Consider the following 21,549-nt stretch of genomic DNA (forward strand, 5'->3'; position numbering starts at 1 on the left):
GATGGCTGTCTGTGGTATGGGACATTTGTGTGTATGGCCCTACAAACATACGGCAAATGGTACCATACAGTGGGGCAGCATTTATCATCTGATAGAAGGGCAGCTAGGACAATGACATCTACCACAGTCTGTACACAGGCTAAAGTACATATTAACAATACACACACTGCAGACATTCACCATCACTACACCGACCTCAGTATTGTACAAACATCCACAGAATGTCCAGCTTATGTCATGAAATATACCCACTACTGTACATGACATGTGCAGTAATCTGATATATCACTGGCTTGGTATCAGATATGCTGACACTATTTATGGTGTACAGCACATATGCACCACTTCATGCACACTATATGTACAAACGTTGACAGTGGTGTGGCTGACAGCACATACACATGGTCAGTATAGACATGTTGTTGTGATAACCTTGTATATTTTCCATTGTAATGGTGTTTGTTGCAACATATGTCCTGTGAGGGATATGAAATCAGTAACTGTCATGGCCTTCACCATCTAAGGATTGCAATCCTCACACTTCCGTCTGCATTCTACAGAGAGATGCACTGTGGCTAACACATGAAACCATAGACACAACACTGCCTAGTCTGCAGATGACCCTGCAGATGTGGATTCCTCATATACATGGAACTGACAAGGCAGGTATTACTACATGTAGGACATTCATATCCAAACACTGTTACACCAACATTACTCCAAATGCAGAATAGCAGCACTTACAGTCTGTAGTCAGGTCAAGCACATCCCCCTCCTGTTTGTTGCCCTCTTTCCACAGTGTATGTTGTTAGAGGTAAATCCACAATCCATCTGAGATGCTGTTTGCCAAACAACAGATCTAGTTCCTGCTCACAGTGAATGAAAAGGCCCAACACTGCCATGCTGTTCCTAGGTATTGGAGTGTGTTTCCATGCAATTGGCTTTGGGATTGTCACCACAGCTGTTCCACATGCAGTCAGCTAGGGGAGGGCTGCAATTCATGCAGAGGCCATCAGCTGATCATGAGCATCATGTAAAATACACATGCTGCTGCCTAAGCAAGGCAGGTGTGGGTCTCCACATCCACCAGATAGTGAGACACACACATAACATCCACCAGAGAGGGAGTGGGTGAGGCAGACAGAGGCAAATACATGTTAGGGAGGGGTGGGAGTGTAAAACTGAAGCATGTTTGTGTCACACACCTACCATAACAGGGTATCAAACCCCCAACAACTATGTAGTTCTATCACAGTTCGATGCAGTTATTGGATGCACTACATGGGTTACCTGATGTGGAGCACTCAGAACATATATGTGAGGGTGAGTGACATCTGCAACAGGGATACAGTAGATATACGGTAGGTGTCATACATGTGCCTGTCTGCATGAACAGGTGCCAGCATCAACACAGGCACACTCACACAGGGACGCACACACACTGACACACTTGACAGAGCCAAGTGCAACTCATCACTAGTGGGATTGCCACAACACATCAATGTACAGGTATCACATGCACCACACAGGTCTTACGGAGGCCGTATGGGCAAAGAATATGAGGAGATGTCAGACATCAGACAGCATGCTTCAGCATGCCCTGGGGGGGTTGTAGTGAGTGTTGATGTGGACATACACACCACACAACACACACACATGAACACACAGGGTGTCAGTTCTGACGTGCATGGATGCATGTCTACACAGGTGTGTGGCGGTCAACTGTGCCAGCAGGCTGTACAAGGGTAAGTGATGGGTATACCTTGGCATCAGGCCACATGACAAAGGTCTGCATTGTGGCTCAGGCCTGTAGTTACTGCATTTGCCCACACAGGTGGGTATTGCATCCCCCATCCAGTCACCTGGGTGACTATTGTGTGTGGCCAATGCTGTACACCACATGCCACGTATGTGTTCCTTAGTCCATGACATGGATGGTGTCTGGGATGTGCACACCTCCCACATGCATGTACAGTGACATGTGGAACTGTACCTGGAGTGTCTGGCCCATGTTGTTGTCAAAGGAAAAACATCTTCAAAAAGATTAACACATGGTAGGTTTAGGTTAAGGCACTTTAATCTTGCAGCAAGGAGACAAAAACATGCTAATACAGAGTTTGTCTAACTAAAATCAGAAAGTGAAGCCATTTTTATACATTTCTTACAAGACATTGCCTACTAAGCTGACGTAACAAAGCATAAGTTTTTACAATATCATTTTATAGCAGCTGTTTGTTCATGATTTTTTGCTGACACTGAAAAAACTTCCTAAGAAAAACAACGTGGCCTTGATGACCACCGGTCAGATACAACTTTTTACTATGCAATGTTACCATTCAAGGTACTATGGCTAATTTGAGCACAAAGCAAGTACAGATTATAGTTCATTTCTTCAAACAGTCTTTGTTCAACTGTATCTATCTTTTCTGCAGCTGTGCGTGTTCTCATAACACGAACAGAGGTGATTGTTCAAGTTTAATAACATTATAGAAAACAGTATTGTTCTATTTATTATTTTCCTGACCTACCAGATAATCACCTGCTTCTCAGTATATTTCCAAAAGGCATAAACATGAATTTTGCTGTGCTAGCAAATACTAGGTCAGAGAGCATCTTGCAGTTTCAGAAAGCATATTGCAGTTTGAAAAGCATTTTATAGTTTTATACAAAACTAAGCTGTACATAAAATAGAATGAAATGTGTTAACCCTTTTAGCTTCTAATAAGCACTAAACGCATACATTAATATATATTTTTCTGACTTTCCCCCCTGTTAATACTTTTTATTTTATTTTCAAAAGCATAAACAGTTTGCTTCTTCTCCTAACCTCTTCTGTTTAGGATTTGCAGTTAAGAGAGTCATTTAGTTTAAACTTATGAAAGTGTTTCACTTTTTAACAATTCTTCAATTTCAGTACTTTGATACAAAGTCTCAGAAACTGACATGTCTATAAAATCTTTGATTAATCTTTTCATGCAGGGAATACCACAACAAACACACACTCCTAATAGGAGTAATCCCACACAAATGGCAATCACGATGTTCATTAGGATGGTACCCCTCCCCCCCAAACAAATTCTGGAAAAAAATCCGTCAGTGGGTTTGGGCCTGGTTTGGTCATGGCCGACACTTGCTGAATCACCTCAAGATGGTCGTTTATTTCATGCTGGTTGTCAGGAATATACAAACAGCACTCCTCTTTTATTAAAGTGCACGTACCACCTTTCGCCGCTAGAGTGAAGTCGAGAGCCATGCGGTTTTGAAGCACCACAGTTCTCATAGCATTTAGTTCATCAGTTACTAATTCGAGAGCAGAAAAAGTTGCGTTGCTCATTACTTCGAGAAGTTTGGACAGTTTCTTCAGCTCCCAAATTGATTTTACTGCGCCATATCCAGGAGCTATGCCTGCCCATGATATAATAGTGTCACTCAAGTCCATGTGTGTCAGTTTATCTTTGTTTTTCACAGAATTATGGTTTCTCCAGCCTGCTTCAATTCATCCCACTGGATTCTCAGGTCTCTTGATTGGATTTTCAGGTTTCTTGGTGACCTCTCTGACATTTCAAATTCTTTCCTGAGGCAAAATTGCAGTGTGTCGTATGGCCGGAACCAGGCAACCCAAAAAACAATTGCCGGACCAATTCTCAGGTAACCATTTGTATGCCTTTTTTCCACACACAAAATAACAATTCTCCACTTCAGTATTAATATATACTTGCCCTGCATGAAACATTTTCTTATCAATGATAGTTGTTTAAAAAGAACAGGGTTATGTTGTACTTCATCAACCATTTTGTGCATTGATTCAAAATATGAGTCATAGTTTGTATCACAAATATAACCTGCATTATTAGCTTTGGTATAACATTTGTAATGAACAGTCACATTACAATTGCTCCAACCCACCTGAACAGTATCATTTTTGTAAAAACACACAATTCCCTTTTGTGTAACAGGCAGGTACAATGCTATTTTGTCTTGTGATTTTACAGTTATAGTATCAAAAATCAAATTTTCCCAGGTCTCATTGTCTCCTAGGGGGACAGAAGTCATTAATATTCCCCCGTATGCTATTGGTATAGCTGTGCAAATTCAGCAATTCAAAACATTAAAAGTCTCAGCATACACATATTTAATTGCTTGGTAAGTGTTAAAGTTCGGATGCCAGTCTACGAGTAACGCATTATGTTTATTTAGTTCAGCTCATGTGGCTGGAAAAAGGAAAGGCCACAGCAAAAAGATTACTGTTATCAATATAGTTAACAGAATGATCATGCAATACTTCTGAGGTTGTTTTGCATTTCTATTTGTTTCATATCTGGTTATTTTGTTCTTGTTGTGTAACAGTAACAAAGTTTTTGTCCAGTTCAAAGTTTTTAACCAGTTTACAGTGTGTCAGATGAATCCAGGACGCTCGCTCTGCGATCTTGACTGCAGTGGGTGTTGACAGTAGCACTTGGTATGGCCCTTCCCACTTCGGTGACGTCCAATTCTTCCTTTTGATGACTTTTACCCAGACCCACATGCCTGGGACTACTGCTGCTTCCGAAGGTCTGGTTTGTTTTTTATTTGAAACAGAATTTAACTGCAAAAGTTGTTTATTACTTAAAAGTCGTCTCATATATTCTGCGAGTGAACTGTTGGCCTCCTGGTCTGCAGGCATGAGAGGTTTCCACTGAGGTATACAATATGCTCTTCCAAACAATATTTCAAAAGGTGTTAACCCTTTTGCATTCGGTACAGTCCTTATGCTCAACAGTGCCAGAGGCAGGCAGTGCACCCAATTCTTTTGTGTCTCACTAATCAACTTTCTAAGTTTACTTTTCAAAACCCCATTATGCCTCTCTACTAGTCCTGCAGATTGCGGATGATATGAACAATGGTTCTTCAAGGAAATTCGAAATATTGGCTCAACTGTTGTATAGTTTGATTTACAAAGTGTGTGCCATTGTCACTGCAGATCTTTTCCGGTATGCCAAATCTAGGAATAATTTCTTTAACAAGGACTTTTGCAACAGTAGCTGCATCTGGATTTTTGGTCGGAAAAGCTTCCACCCATTTGGTAAACATATCTATAATGACAAGACAATACTTCTTATTTTCACATTTGTTCAGTTCTATGAAATCCATACAGATTGTATGGAACGGGTACGGGTACGGTGGTGTAGGGAAACTCACGGCACACAGGGTCCGAACAAAGTGCTCCAGTCACCAAGTAAAATAAATTCCTTTTAATTTTGTACAGCAAATTCTCCAAATAGGTAGTTGAATACAACAAACACACAAATAAGCCAAGCGCTTTCACCTAGTGAATTACCAGGCTTTTTCAAGGCAAGCAAGCTGTCCATTCCAAACAACTTCTATCCCCCAAACAATTAAAATGCACTGAGTAAAGAATTCTGTTTGTTCACTAAGCTTTAGTACAAAGAAATGTATAAAACATGATCAACTAAATCAGTCTTATAAATGTGCTCTTCTCATTTTTAAAATACTGTTGATGTTTAAAGCCTCATTCATCCCAGGGGAGGTGCAAGCATCCAACCTTAACTGCCAGAACAACTCACGGTTCTCTAACCTAACTTCATGTTTTGTACATTTCTTTGTACTAAAGCTTAGTGAACAAACAGAATGTTAAAAAATGCTTTTGTTGTAACCTAATTTTTCCTAGTCTTTACTCAGTGCATTTTAATTGTTTGGGGGATAGAAGTGTACTTCTTTCATGAAAGCACTTTAGGCATCAGATTTGTTTTACCTTAGTTTATTGTAATAATTTTACACAGACAATGAATTTTGCACTGTATTACATTGCTTAAGATTATCCAACCCAGCTATAATTATGTTTTACATAAGACATGTATTTTTGACTTAAAAAAATACATTTTATTACTTGCTACCTTTTATTTCAAATGTATTAACCACCTGGTTTATTTAATTGATGGGTGGAGTTTTAACTTAATTGTTGATGCTATTTAGAAGTTGTTTGGAATGGACAGCTTGTTTGCCTTGAAAAAGCCTGGTAATTCACTAGGTGAAAGCGCTTGGCTTATTTGTGTGTTTGTTGTATTCAACTACCTATTTGGAGAATTTGCTGTACAAAATTAAAAGGAATTTATTTTACTTGGTGACTGGAGCACTTTGTTCGGATCCTGTGTGCCGTGGATTTTGTCTTACTTGGTCTGTTTTGCTCATTTTACGTTCTCGGTGTAGGGAAACTCCCTTGCATAGGCTTCAACGCCCCTTGTGCATGATGCTTATTACAAACATAACATGCCGCACAAAAATTTTTTGTGTAGTTTATAAATCCATATGTTGTGAACACTCGATTCACTAACTGTACCATCCCCCCTGTTGAGACATGGCACTATCCATGGCTCAACAAAGCTGCATATCTAAACAAATTAAACGGCAAAATCGTTTTTTCTTTTTTGGAGATGTACAGCCCTTTCTCAAGAATTGCTCCTCGTTTTATCCATTTCCGTTTTTCTACTTTCATAGTAAGTGTCTGCATTGTTTTCAACATTTTTAAATCTAAAATCTCAGAAGGTTGTAATTCCTCACTTAAAAGAAATACTTTTGAAGCTGAAGCTGCCTGCTTTGCAGCTGTATCAGCTCTCGCATTACCTTTTGAAATCCTATCCTGTTGCTTGGTATCAGCTACGCATTTACAAATAGCTACTTTTTGAGGTAACTGAATAGATTCTAACAAATCTAAAATAAAGTGCGCATGATTAATCGGTTTGCCAGTAGATGTTATCATTCCTCTATTTTTCCACTGTTGCGCAAAAACATGTACAGTAGAAAAAGCGTACTGGCTGTCAGTAAAAATGTTTACACATTTACCCTTTGCTAAGGTACATGCCCGTGTCAAGGCAATCAATTCTGCTGCTTGTGCAGACAAGTTGTGTGGTAAAGATTTTGCTTCTAAAATCTCAGTATCAGAAACTACTCCATATCCTTCTAGGTTCTGTCCTGTGGGACCCCTTTTGCATGAGCCGTCCATGTAATATGTCACCTTGGCATCATCCAAGGGAACATCCGTTAGGTCTTTTCTAGGTAGTGTCTTTTTCTCAATCTCCTGCAGGCAGCTGTGTGGTGTGCCGTCCTCAGGGGTTAGGAGCAAGGTAGACGGATTCAAAGTTGTGCATTGTTCAATTGTCATATGAGGTTGGCTCAACAATACAGTCATACAGGAAAGATGTCTAGCAGGAGAAAGGTATGCTACTTTTTCTTGCAGTAAAATAACCGCGACTGCATGAGGCACTCTCAATGTGAGAGGGTGGAACAACACTACTGAGGCCGAAGCCTGTACTGCCATTGCAGCTGCGACTACTGCTTGTACACAGTGGGGCAGGGATCGTGCCACTGGGTCCAGCTGTGATGAATAGTAAGCTATGGGGCATTGCTTGTCCCCATGTTGCTATTAACACTGATGTCATATAACCTTGCTTACAATCTACAGTTTGGAAAAAACATTTATGATAGTTTAGTAATCCTAAAACTAATGAGGATGCTATCAATTGCTTTAATTTACAGAAAGTTGATTCTGCTTCTGGTGTCCATTGTAATAAATCTTGTGCTGCCATAGGCTTCTTGTATATCAAATCGGTTAGTGGAGCAGATTCCAAGGCATAGTTTGAAATCCAACTCCGACAGAAATTAGTTGTAACTAGGAAGGACATTATTTCCTTCTTGGTAGTTGGTTTCGGTGCTTGTAAAATTGCTATTTTCCTATTTTCATCTAATATTCTGCCTTTTTTGGATATCACATATCCCAGGTATTTAACCTGCTTTTTCCAAAGCTGCAATTTGTTTTTGTTCACTTTATGTCCTTGAGTGGCTAGAAATTGTAGTAATGCTATGATATCTTCTCTGCATTCATGTTGGGTGGGGCTGCCAGCAGGATGTCATTTAAATAAAGTAAAATTTGGCTGCGTCTTGGTGGGCTAAATCCCGCCAAGTTGCTTGCCATCTCTTGTGAGAATATTGTTGGACTTTCACAATATCCCTGTGGTAGTCACGTATATATATACCTTTTCCCCTGAAATGTGAATGCAAACCAATGTTGGCTGTCAGGGTGTATCGGTATCGAAAGGAATGCATTGCTAATATCTACTACAGAAAAATACTTCTGTTGAGGCTTCAAATCATTTATTAGGGTTTGTGGATCTGCCACCGTAGGTGCTCTAGGTATTACTGTGTCATTTACAGCTTGTAAATCTTGGACCATATACCGTTCTCTGTTTGCTTTCCTGACAGGAAATAAGGGTGTGTTACATGGTGAATCGGGAGATTCTACCAGTACTCCTTCCTTAAGTAAAGCTGCTATTATAGGTTTGATTCCTACCTCTGCATCTTTCCTTAAGGGATACTGTCTCTTTTGTGGTCTAAATGCTGATTTTGGTGTGATAGTAACCGGTCCTGCTGTACGAATTAATCCTACATCTGATTTTCGTGTTGACCAGAGAGTTTCTGGTATGCTCCGTAAGGCATTCTCTTCCTCTTCTAGTAAGAGTGCTAATCAGCTGTCTTTGCTAGACTGCAAGTGTACAGCTGGGTGAGTCTGTGTTATCCAATTTAACTTCTGCTTCTGTACTCCCTGTTCTGACAGTTCTAACTCCGTATGCTTTTCCCACTTTGTGACTTTTTTTCCTAGGTTTCCCATTTTACATTATTGTCCTTAGTTAAACTAACATGTGGTAATCGATTAGATTTATAGAGTGCAAAGAATTCCTGATGCAATGAACAGCTAACTGCACTGTTTACTTTTGTGTCCCAGTACAGATTACGTAATACTAATCTGTTTGCACGGTTTCTAAACAGTTCTTGCTCATATTCCTTATTAGGTCCTGGTGTGCTACAATAATACAGAGTACAGTGCAACAAATGCTGTTTATCAGTGTCAAGGGAGGGGGACTTACTGATGGCTACGTTCATCAGCTCTTTGGTTACTGCCCCTGAACCAGTCGTGACCAAGTCCTGGCTGTACCAATAAAATGTTTCACCTTCCGATCGCACTACAAAAGTATCCATTTGTCGCTGTGCTTTCATACCCTGCATAGTTGGAACTACTGCTATGCCAAATATCTGCATAAGGTTTTTGCCCAAAAGGTTTACTGAGCATTTTGCAGAAACAACAATTTTGCTTTACTGGGTCATCCCTGAAACAGGGTCAGTTATTGCTATGTTATGGGAGAGTGGCTCCCGATACAGCTGTCCATTAGCTGCTTTCACTAATATGTAATCAAATGATTCTGAATTTTCTGGTAGTTTGGAAGGATGTATCAGGGTCCGTGATGCCCCTGATTCACACAGAAATTTAACTTCCTCCCCTCTACCAGAAGTGTAACTTCCAGTTTCGTGTCTGCTAAGTAGAGCTCTAGGCTCAATAATGCTAAGTCTAAAATGTCACTTTCTTCACTATCCGTGATTTTCTGCACTTCCTCTATTTCTTCTATCACATCCTTTACTCCCTCTATCACATTTGCATTTGTCTTTTCTCGGTTATTCCTTTTTAGTGATTCTTGGCTATCATATAGTCAGTCCTCACCCTCCTTATCTTCCATGGCTACCTTCTTGTTTTGCTTGAAATCCCTTGCTAAATGTCCCTTTCTTCCGCACTTAAAACATTCACCCCTTTTTTTTCTCTCTTTAAACTCCTCTGATCGCTTATCAGATTGTTTGTTTCCCTGGGCATTTTTTTGCCCTTTTTCTTGGACTGTACTACATAAACTTCGGCTCCATCTTCTACAGCAAATACTTGGGTTTTCTTTTTCTTTTTGTTATTAAAATGCCTTTCGGCATGTCTTGCATATTCAAGTAATGACTGTAATCTACTTGTACGGTGGTTTACCATGTGCTTTCTAATAAAGCTGCTGATGGGCGCAATACTGCCTTTCAAAAATGCATTCTTTAACTGCTGCTCATATGGGGAATCTTGTGTTTGGTCTTCAGGTACCTGCATTCCACAATGGTTATTAAAACATTCTAATAATCTAGCATAATATCTATCAACAGTTTCACCTTTTTGTTGGATGCATTGATTAATGCAAGTCCAGTCTGCCCCAGGCTTTCATTTCTCAGAGATTCGGTCTGTTAGACCCTTTACTCTGTTATCCAGTTCTGTGTTACTATGTGGGAGTGGCTTGTGTTCTGCATCACGGGGATTCCAGTTGCCACTGATCATGTGCCAGTCTTGACCTACGATTTGTCTGACTACTTTTTCTACTTCTTCTCCATTTAAATGACTTAACCTCATGCCCTGTAAGTCTTCCAAGAATTTTCTAAAATTTACTTTTGGATGGGGAATTCCCTCTGTAGCTTTCCGGATGTCTTCCGGTGTCCATGGTCTATATACCAGGAGAGTCAGGTCCTGCCCTTCCTATCCTGCCTGAGGATTTGGTACTTCTATGAGCGGACATATCTCTTCTTCACTCATAGCTCGTGAATTTTTATTTATTTGATATAACTCAATATCCCCTCTTAAGTTACGTGTTCAAGACCTAGTCTCGATGGGATTTCTGACAAACGGTTTTGGTTTCGCGGGGACAGCCGGGTATAGCGGAGGTGGACCATCTTGTCCACTCGCTTTATATTTTGGTAAGGGAAGTGGAGGAGGTGGGGGGGCTGATGCTATTACCAAGTTATTATCCTCTTTGTCCAAAAACATTGTTTTTGAATTATTACTCTTTTGTTCTCTACGGTTTGCTTCCTCAATCCACCTGTGTGCCTGAGGAATGCCTAATTGACGTTGCTTTTTCACCTGACCTTTTGCGTCAGTTTTAAGCTGTTTGACAAGTTTAGTAAGCGAGGATTTTTCTAATTTGCCATCAAATTCATATTTATTAACCCATTTTTGTATAGTACCTAACATTGTCGGTACGTTGTAATTTTATATATTTTGCGCCTTCAGTTAATGGCGGTCCTTGGGATCTTTTTGTGCACTTATTTCCCATATTGTTCTGACTGTTTAAAATGTTACGTAACCCTTCTTGTTTTTATGTGGTACCATGATTTCTCTTTTTTACAGTTTATCTAGAATAACTGCCTACCTATTCTATTTCCCTGATCTATGACAAGACTGCAATCTTTCTGTCCCTGACTTGTACAAGACAAATCTCCTGACAGACAATGCACATTAAGTCCCTGATCTAAAACAGAAAAAGATAAATCTCACCTTACCTGAGCCTCCGTGATTGATCGTCTGGTTCGAGGAAATACCGTTAACTCATCCTCCAGTCGCAGATCAGAACAGTGGCTGGCCCCTTTTGAACGACAATTTAGTCAGAGGTCTTTCAGCGCAGAAGAACCGATGCGGTTTCTTCCCCGTACGGTTTCATGCCACCTGGCCCATCTGACCTGAGGTGAAGTGAGAGTTTCCAGTCCGAAGGACCAATCTGTCAAAGGAAAAACAACTTCAAAAAGATCAACACACGGCAGGTTCAGGTTAAGGCACTTTAATCTTGCAGCAAGGAGACAAAAACGTGCTAATACAGAGTTTGTCTAACTAAAATCAGGAAGTGAAGCCATTTTTATACATTTCTTACAAGACATTGCCTACTAAGCTGACGTAACAAATCATAAGTTTTACAATATCATTTTATAGCAGCTGTTTGTTCATGATTTTTTGCTGACACTGAAAAAACTTCCTAAGAAAAACAACGTGGCCTTAATGACCACCAGTCAGATACAACTTTTTACTATGCAATGTTACTATTCAAGGTACTATGGCTAATTTGAGCACAAAGCAAGTACAGATTATAGTTCATTTCTTCAAGCAGTCTTTGTTCAACTGTATCTATCTTTTCTGCAGCTGTGCGTGTTCTCATAACACAAACAGAGCTGATTGTTCAAGTTTAATAACATTATAGAAAACAGTATTGTTCTATTTATTATTTTCCTGACCTAGCAGATAATCACCTGCTTCTCAGTATATTTCCAAAAGGCATAAACATGAATTTTGCTGTGCTAGCAAATACTAGGTCAGAGAGCATCTTGCAGTTTCAGAAAACATATTGCAGTTTGAAAAGCATTTTATAGTTTCATACAAAACTAAGCTATACATAAAATAGAATGAAATGTGTTAACCCTTTTAGCTTCTAATAAGCACTAAACACATACATTAATATATATTTTTCTGACAGTTGTGAACACAGATTATCATCAGATGTGCCAGTCTTGCCCACCTGTGGCAGGAACTGGTAACGGGCAGCATGTTTACCCTTCACCTACATTGATGGCATGCCAACAGCATTCCCTGATATCAGTGTCATATGTCCATACAGGACATGTTGTCAGGCATGGCATGTCCATTGTGAGTCACATGTGAAGGCACCACAGGTGGGGCAGGTGTCCATTGGGGAACATGGTAGAAGTGCACTGCCTGCATGTGCATATTGGACAGATGAGCAGGGTGACATGCCCTCTGTAGCCCACTGCTATCACTGCATAGTTACTATCAGTGGCCAAAATGCAGTGTACTACCCACATATTGGCTGCTGCCTAGGCATGTGTGTTCATATGACACATGGGATGAGTGTGTACTCTGGGTAATAGTGGGGTTGCTAACTTGAATTGGCTAGCCTTGATGTCACATATATGGGTATGGCTTTGCACCCCAGCCTCCCAGCTAATTTACATCTGTTATCCCTGTATGGTTAACATTGTGATATATAGTAGGGCCACCATAAATTAAATAGCAACCCCCCCCCCCACATTGCCCAGAGTTCACACACACACACACACACACACACACACACACACACACACACACACACACACCTGTCATGTCTGAGAGTAGAACCCTTACCTGCACCACGGATATTACTGGAGTACGATTACCCCAAAGGTGTATTTTACAGTGAATGACATCAGCAGGATTACCAAAGTAGGGCATTTCAACTGTACTGCAAGTGACTAGCCTAAAATGCATTGCTCCCTACACAGACAGTGATACACACACAAAACATCCACAACTGACATGTGTAGGTATAGAACCCCTGCCTCAGGTCTATATCACACTACAGCATGGAGCTGTTTAGGCCGCACCACAGGGATTACTAAAGAACTTTCTTCCCAAAGTTGTACTTCACAATGAATGACATCAGCAGGATTGGCAAAGTAGGGCATTTGAAATATACTGCGAGAGAGTAGCCTATGATGCATTGCTCCATACACAGACATTGCAACACACACAAAGCATCCAGAACTGCCATGGGTGGAGATGGAACCCTACCACAGTTCTAAATGACACTACAGCAGTGCACAGTTACAGGATGCCCTACAGAGATTACTGGGCTATGACTTTCCCGCAGGTGCATTTCTAGGTGAGTGACATCAGCAGCCTTGCCAAAGTGGAGTATATGAATTCTAAGGAATGTGAGTAATCTAAAAAGCATTGTTTGTTACTCAGTCACAGACAGACAGATTCACACACACACTTGCCAAGTCTGGGGTTAGAACACCTACCTAACTACTTTATCACATGACAGCAGTACATAGTTACAGGTTGCACTACAGGAATTACTAGGCTATTACTTTCCCAGAGTTGTATTTCCAGGTCAGTGACATCAGCAGTCTTGCCAAAGTCGAGTATGTGTATTCTATGGGGTGTGAGTGGCCTAAAAAGCATTGCTCTCTACACAGTCAGACACACACACACACACACACACACACACACACACACACACACACACACACACACACACACACACACACACTTTCCTGGTCTGAGGTTAGAACACTACTTAATTACTTTATCACACTAAAGCAGTATGCAGTTACAGGACGTGCTACGGAGTTTACTGGGTTATGATTTCCCCATAGGTGTATTTCTAGGTGAGTGACATCAGCAGCCTTGCCAAAGTTGAGTATGTGCATTGTACAGGGTGTGAGTGGCCTAAAAAGCATTGCTCTCTACACAGTCAGACACACACACATTCACAGAGTTGCCAGGTCTGGGGTTAGAGCACCTACCTAACTATGTTATCACACTACAGCTGTACACAGTTACAAGACACGCTACAGAGTTTACTGGGCTATGGTTTCTCCAGAGGTGTATTTCTAGGTGCGTGGCATCTGCAGCCTTGCCAATGTTGTGTATATGAACTATACTAAGTGTGAGTGACCTAAAAAGCATTTCTCTCTACACAGACAGAGACCGAGACACGCACACATACACACACTCACACAGTTGCCAAGTCTGGGGTTAGGACTACTACCTAGCTAGTTTATCAGTACAGCAGTACACAGTTACGGGACGTGCCATGGAGATTACTGAGCTACAGCTCCCCCAAAGGTGTATTTCACATTGGATGACCTCAGCAGGCTTATTATGATACTGCTATGGGGAGGGCAGTGTGTGCATGGGCCATAACCCATTCATGTAGGGGTTGACATGCAGCATGTGGGCGCACATGGGGTCATATGCTACAGGCACGTGTATACAGCTACTAGGTGACAACTTCCTTGTACAGTCATGTTGCACAGCTGGCACATGCAACACACCATCATGCTGACAGATACTGTTGGCTAGTATCTGCAGTGAGTGACACCTGCACCTCATGTGTTTGGGGCCCTTTGGCTGTGTGCTGAGTGGGACAGGCCCAGATGGCTCTTGTCGCAATCACCTTCTTCAACACATCAATGTCCATCTACTTTTGGCTTATTATGGTGTGTTGCCCTTACATATATGTCTGTATTCCTATCCACTGTGTGTGCAAGGCAGGAGTGGTGCATATGGATGTGTCTGCACTGAGAATTGCAACTGCCAGATATGTCTGGTCCACTGTTGTTTGCTGACATGGCCTTCTTGTGTTTAAGTGTGTGAGCATGCCCAGTATGGGCTTTCAGTATGTTGTTGACTGACATTGCCTTCATTCCTATGTGTGTGAGCATGCACAGTATGGCCATCTATATTGCATGTGTGGATCAAGTCCAGGTGGCTTGTACTGTGGTGCTGACCTTTGTGTTGCACACTGACAGGTAGCATGCTGCGTCTGCAGGGTATACATCAGTCATTTGGCATTGACTGTTGCTACATTTCTGTATAGCAGGGTGGCACCTGACTGTTTCTACATTTCTGCACAGGGGTGGGGGGGCAGAGCTGACTGTTACTATAAGTGTACATAGGATGGTGGGGCACACCTTACATTTTTACACATTTGCTAGGACTGTACTGGTATGTTGGATACGCCATTTCAGTCTGTAGTCTTACTTATCGTGCTGGCTAGAGGCATACCAGTGTACTACAGATCTTAGCTTTCACTACTTACATATTAGTTTCTGACTTCCTAGCCTTCACAACTTACATCCAACTGGCTGGCCTGCTGTAGTCTGTCTGTGTAGGCCTGGGGTAGGGGTTACCCATGGGGCTCATTCAGAGGCCATAGTATAGCATGTCTTTGTGTTTGTCTACATCTATCCTGCTGGCTGTGACTGTTGTTGGGTATGTGCCCTCCCCAACTGGCATGTGTGAGTCACTTACCTTGTGGATGTCCCAGTATTGAGGGTGGTGCTGCAGGGCTGCCTATATCGGATGCACATAGTACAATCCCTGTACATGGTTGAGCACAGGTAGTGTCATGTTTGGCATCCCTTTTACTGTATGTGCGAGCCAGAGACAGGTGTCATTCCATGGGTCCCTACTGTGTCAGTGCATGTGCTATGCCTTGCCTCTTTGCCAAGGCCAGGGCATACTGGGCACGCCTCCTTTTGGCTACTGGGCAGGCTCAGGTTGTTGTTCCTCTGAGTCATTCTGCACCTGTGCATGCCTTGGCACTGGTGGGGATGCTGTGTGGCCGTGCCCCATGCTGTTCCTGCTGCAGCTGTTTCTGCAGGATCATATTGTGTAGCATGGCACATACAAGGACAATTTGGGTATATGTAGTTGGTGAGTAATGCAAGGGTCCACCGGATGTGTCCAGGCACCGGAACTGTGACTTGAGCATCCAAAACACACGCTCTGTTATGATTCGTGTTTGTGCATGTACATCATTATGGAGTTCTTGTTCGGGTATGTGTGCATTTCTGATGAGTGTCATCAGCCATGGATCCAGTGTGTATCCAGCATCCCCCACTAGGTGACCGTGTGGGATGTCCCCATTGGCAAATGTCTGGTACAGCTGCATCAGATGCCAGATGTGGGAATCATAGTAGCTTCCAGAGCAGCCAGCACACACATTCATTATTATGCCCTGGGCATCGCACACAACCTGACAGTTGATGGAGGAGAAGCCCTTGTGGTTGATGTAGACCCTACCGTGCTCACCTGGTGGTGCTTTAATGTGTATGTGCGTGCAGTCTGTTGCATCCACTACCTCAGGGTATTCTGCTATTTGGTGGAAGAGATGCATATTGCTGGCCAACGCCTCATGGTTGATGGGGAAATATATGTGCTCATCGACATGTGCTGACATGGCATCCAGGAACTGGTGGAGTACCCTGGATGCTGATGCCTGTGAAATCCCCATCATATCCCCAGTTGGCCTTTGGAAGGTACCTGTAGCTGGTATTCTTAGGCCTACACATACCTTGGTATCCACTGGGATGGGTTCCCCTCTGTTAGTTCTGTGTGTCAGGCGTGGCTGGCACAGCTCCACAATTTGCTGTAGGAGGTCCCTGTCCACCCTATAGCACTCCACTATCTCCAGCTCATGTAGCCCTTGGTAGGTTACCCTGGGTCTGTACACTCTTCTCCATCTCCTCACTGTGGGTTGCTCAGCAGCAGTCACATCCTCACCACCCTCAGCCTCTTGCACATGCTGGTTTATGATAGTAAATGCAGCCCCTAACATTTTTTCTCTTGCTTTCGTTTTGTAAAATTTCCCCATCTGTATACACCGGTGGTGCAGAGTTTTTGGGAAAAACAAAGGGGAAAGGTGTTTGCATAGTTTATAGTGGTGTGCTGAGCTGGGCTGGTCTGCTGCCTGTGTAATTGGCTAATTCTGATACATTTCACCTGTCAGCTAAGCTAGTTCTCCTTGATTACCTTCCTACTGCTGTTTTTCCTTCCCATTGCCTCCCTGTTTAAGCCTGTGTGAGTGCCGTGCAAACAGAGTGCTCAAATGTGCACAAAGCTGCTTTTTCCTGGTTTAACTTCCTTTTTATTCCTGTAAAACCTGGTGCACAGCATGCACACCCACCTACACTTTGTAAAGAGTGCTAGGCAGGTTTAGACACACCCCTAGCTTAGCTGTGCTAAGCTAGGAGCAATCCCGTGCCACAGGTCTCCAATCCCCTGACAGTATGCCTGACACCCCCCCATGATGTCACCTATATCCTAGTCTTGCACCCAGCTATTTATACTCTTACACCTTTGGGACCTACCTCACACCCTGGGAAAATCTGGGATTCACTAACCTTTCCCTCATTTGCATAGGATTGCCTGCTAATGCATAGTTACATGTCCCACATTGAGCCTCCCCCCTTAGCAACCACTACTCACTGGCCAGGTTGTATTTTGCCTGCCATTGACTTGCATGGCAGAATACTGATTTTTGTTAGAATGCTCATTTTCAGTTTATTTTCTTATTTTCCCCCCGATCCCATTTGTGCGCTGCTGCTCTATGCTTAAACAGCCGAGATCGGCGAAAAAAAAAAGTTGATTTTTCTATTTTTTTAACAGTTTGCAATGCCAATGGCCTTATACTTTGCCATTGGCATGCTTCCTCAATGATATACAGCCTTTATTTGGAGCTGTCATAGCTTCGTTTTGGAATTTGCAGAAATGAACTCGGTTACTAACTGAGTACATTTCTGCAAATTGCAGTAGTCTTGCACGGACTATTGCAAGCTTCCTGGATTGCAAAATCACCTCATTTACATGTATTTCTCTTGCAAATTAGGTGATTTGCATACCAGGGCTTAGTCTGTGCAAGATTAGTGCTGGAGCTCTCGTGCACACCCCTGCCGGCTGTTCCTGGATAGCACAGCAGACATATTGCCTGCGTGAGCTACTGCACTCATCTTGCACTCTGTGCAGGCTTTTGAGAATCTGGGGGAATGGTATACAGGGACTTGGAGCAAACATGTACGCTTAGGTCATGTCATTAATAGCCAACATGGTATACATTGCTGAGTCTATTATGCAATCATCAGCTGCACTACATTGTGGCTCAGCAGGCCATACTGGCCATGCAAGCTTGGATACAATGTGATCAGTCACAGGCTATCCTTACATAGATGACTCACACTGTTCCAGAGACTGCATCACTCACCCCCAGCCATGACCAAGCTTATGTTAATGGCCAAACGCCATCACTATCTCTTGTTGACTGATGTAGTGACACATCTAGCAATGGTCATCACTGGGGTCTTAGATACTGTCCATTAATTGGCTCCAGCATGGGGTGTCACATCAGAGTTCCTGTACAAATTCCTGATGTAATACACTATTCCTAACTCAGAAAAAAATCATCCCCAAAACTGCAGGACTTTATTGTACATGTGGCTAATGTTTGTAAGATGGCAGCTACACCCCCAACACAGCAGGATGTAATATCAGAGACCCACACACCTGCTACATGTCTGACTGGATTATGTATCCACCTCCCTTAGTCCTTACTCATATGATAGCACTGCTGTTACCTTACCTAACTTTACTGTATCCACCATATGTGACCTTTACCTGTGTCACAGCATCATTGTCATTTTGCCCTACCACACCTGTGCAAATAATGATGAGTATGCCCTGCCAACTTTTTGACATGCATGGCTAAGATAATGCCTGATGCACACCATGGCCAATAAATGCACTGTAATGCATTGCCAGGTTGTAATAGTGTATGTATCACTTTTGTTTATTGTGTGCTGTCTTTACCATGTCCCATAGTTATGGATCAGACATTGTATGTTGCTAATGCTGCAACACATTGTTCCTACCTCTGCCTTGCATAGGACATGGCTGTGACTAGTTCCTTAGAAGATTCTGTGTCTGATACCTCATCTGCTAAATATTTCTCAATGCCACCATATCTCTTACCTGTTATAAATCATTCCAATGTATAACAGGTCTCTTTTTGCTTGAGGGATACTTCAAGAGATACTAGGGGATAATGATATTCATCTATATACTGAGCATGTGCTCATCACAAACAAATAATGCAAGCCCATCAAGCACATGCACATGCACAAATGCACACACACACACACACACACACACACACACACACACACACACACACACACACACACACGCACACACACACGCACACACACACACACACACACACACACACACACACACACACACACACATATCCACACACCCACAGACACGCACATACACACGAACACACATGCACACACACGTGAGAGCACACAAACGCACACACACACACACACACACACACACACACACACACACACACACACACACACACACACACACACACACACACACAAACTCACACAGTAACTGTGGAAATTGTCATTATTGCCGCTTATACTGCAGCATTATATATTTAAGGTTAACAGAGTAGAACTCCTGCATGACCAAACTTCAACTACATATGCATTCTGTCTGGCAGTGAGCACAGGGGATTAGGGCTTTGAGCTATTAATAAGTTACTGGGTCCAGTAGCAGTGAAACTAGCACAGTATGCTGAATGTTTTGAATTTGAGTCCCAAATGAGAGCTAATATTATCACTTTAGGGCAGAACATTGGCATAATGATAAAGGTCTTAACCTCACAGATACAAAGTAGAAGGTTTGATTCTGACCTATATTTATTGGCTAGGCTTGCAATACTCTGCAGACTGATAGACTTCTATTTACCTATGGACCTTCTGTTGCACAGGGTTTGATTCTCTCAGTCTTCATTTGTCTGCTCTGTGACCTCAGTTAACCAAATATTGCTTTGGAGCAACTGGAAATTTAAGATTAGTTTGTTAATGATCTCCTGGACTACATACCTAGTAACTACCAGACCTCTAAAATGTCCCTACTTTATTGGAACATACCAATTTTCAAACCTGATTTACATCCTCCACATGACATACATATTTTGGAGGAATGAACCAAATTTTAAGGCTTGATTTGCTCCTTCACACAATTTTCTGAATTCCTCTGATCTCACATGAATTTTGAAGTTGCCTAATATACAGAAAACTACATTCCATGACCAACATACTTGTGGCACCAAAATGTAAAGAAGATACATACCTGACTTATCCCATTTTCAGAAGTCAAAATGAATGATACTGTGTCAAATTTTGCAATACACTTCATCAAAATCTACAGATTTCACACTGTTTGATAATGTGCTTATTTTTCATCATTTTTGTCACTCTATTTTTTAAAGTGTTCCTATGTTGCAGCCCACATTCCTAATGGAAGTGGCCAGAGTTATGTGCTATTTGATATTCAATTTCTATGACAACTAGATGTCCCTGGCAGAATGTATCTACTTTTCAAGAGTCATTGTACTTAATTTCTTCAGGTTGAGATGTATGTTAACTACCTATGTCCTATAAGTTGCCTGTTGGTGAATCTGGGTGTATGCATGTTTCCTGCAATAAACTGGATTCATAACTAAGATTAGCTTCTTTGCATTACATTTACTTACTGGGATAGCCTTTGACCTAAAATAGAACAAATTAATAAAAGCAAAACTAACTTAGGGTTTAAAGCGAACACATTTTCCCTTATATTTACTATACAACTTGTCTCCTAAGTCATAATGGTGGCAAGCACAAATAGTTTGGACTGTGCTAAATGGACATTTTTCTCAATGTTAATTGTAATTTACCACTACTAGAAAAACTATTTAGTCAAGTGTATAATATGCTGTAACACATTCCCATAATGTTATCAGAAACAGTTCAGCTTCCTGGGTCAAGCAAAGAATCAGAATTGGTGGCTTTTGACAAGGCATATATGGATATAGACATAAACTGATATGTATAGAGCAAAGTTATAGTTGCATACCATGTTTATTGTCCAACTTTCGTCATTATATGCATTGAAAATTATTAATATATTAATAATCACCCATGACTGGTGGAGAATACTCATGAGGGTGATGCCTGAGTAGGTAAATTTCAGCAGGTGTGGTAAATTCTGCATCACCCATTAGACTGGGCTGTCTCTTCTTAAAGGATACTTTCACAAATACTCAGAAGCAGAGATTACATTCTAAGCAGGAATATATCACAAACACACACAGTAACTTTTGCAAGTGTAGTTCTTTGCCACTTACAATATGATTTAAAAAACAGTGCTCGGGTTTTTTATCATATATGTATTTCAAGTTAGCAGAACTCTTAAGTAATATAGTTTTACCTCTTTACAGTTTTTAACATACATATTCTATCATATAAACTGCCTGTGGGTGTGAATGTTTGTGTGTGTGTGTGTGTGTGTGTGTGTGTGTGTGTGTGTGTGTGTGTGTGTGTGTGTGTGTGTGTGTGAGAGAGAGAGAGAGAGAGACTATGCACATGCCCACATTATGCAATAGACTAAGGTCCTCTCCAGAGCTAATGTCTCTGTCTTATATCCATTGTTCGCTGGGACTTTAGCTTCCCTGCAACTTTTGGTAAATTAAAGCATTTGCT

Source organism: Protopterus annectens, chromosome 13.part0, assembly GCF_019279795.1.
Source record: "Protopterus annectens isolate FY-2018-M chromosome 13.part0, PAN1.0, whole genome shotgun sequence".
Classification (NCBI taxonomy): domain Eukaryota; kingdom Metazoa; phylum Chordata; order Ceratodontiformes; family Protopteridae; genus Protopterus; species Protopterus annectens.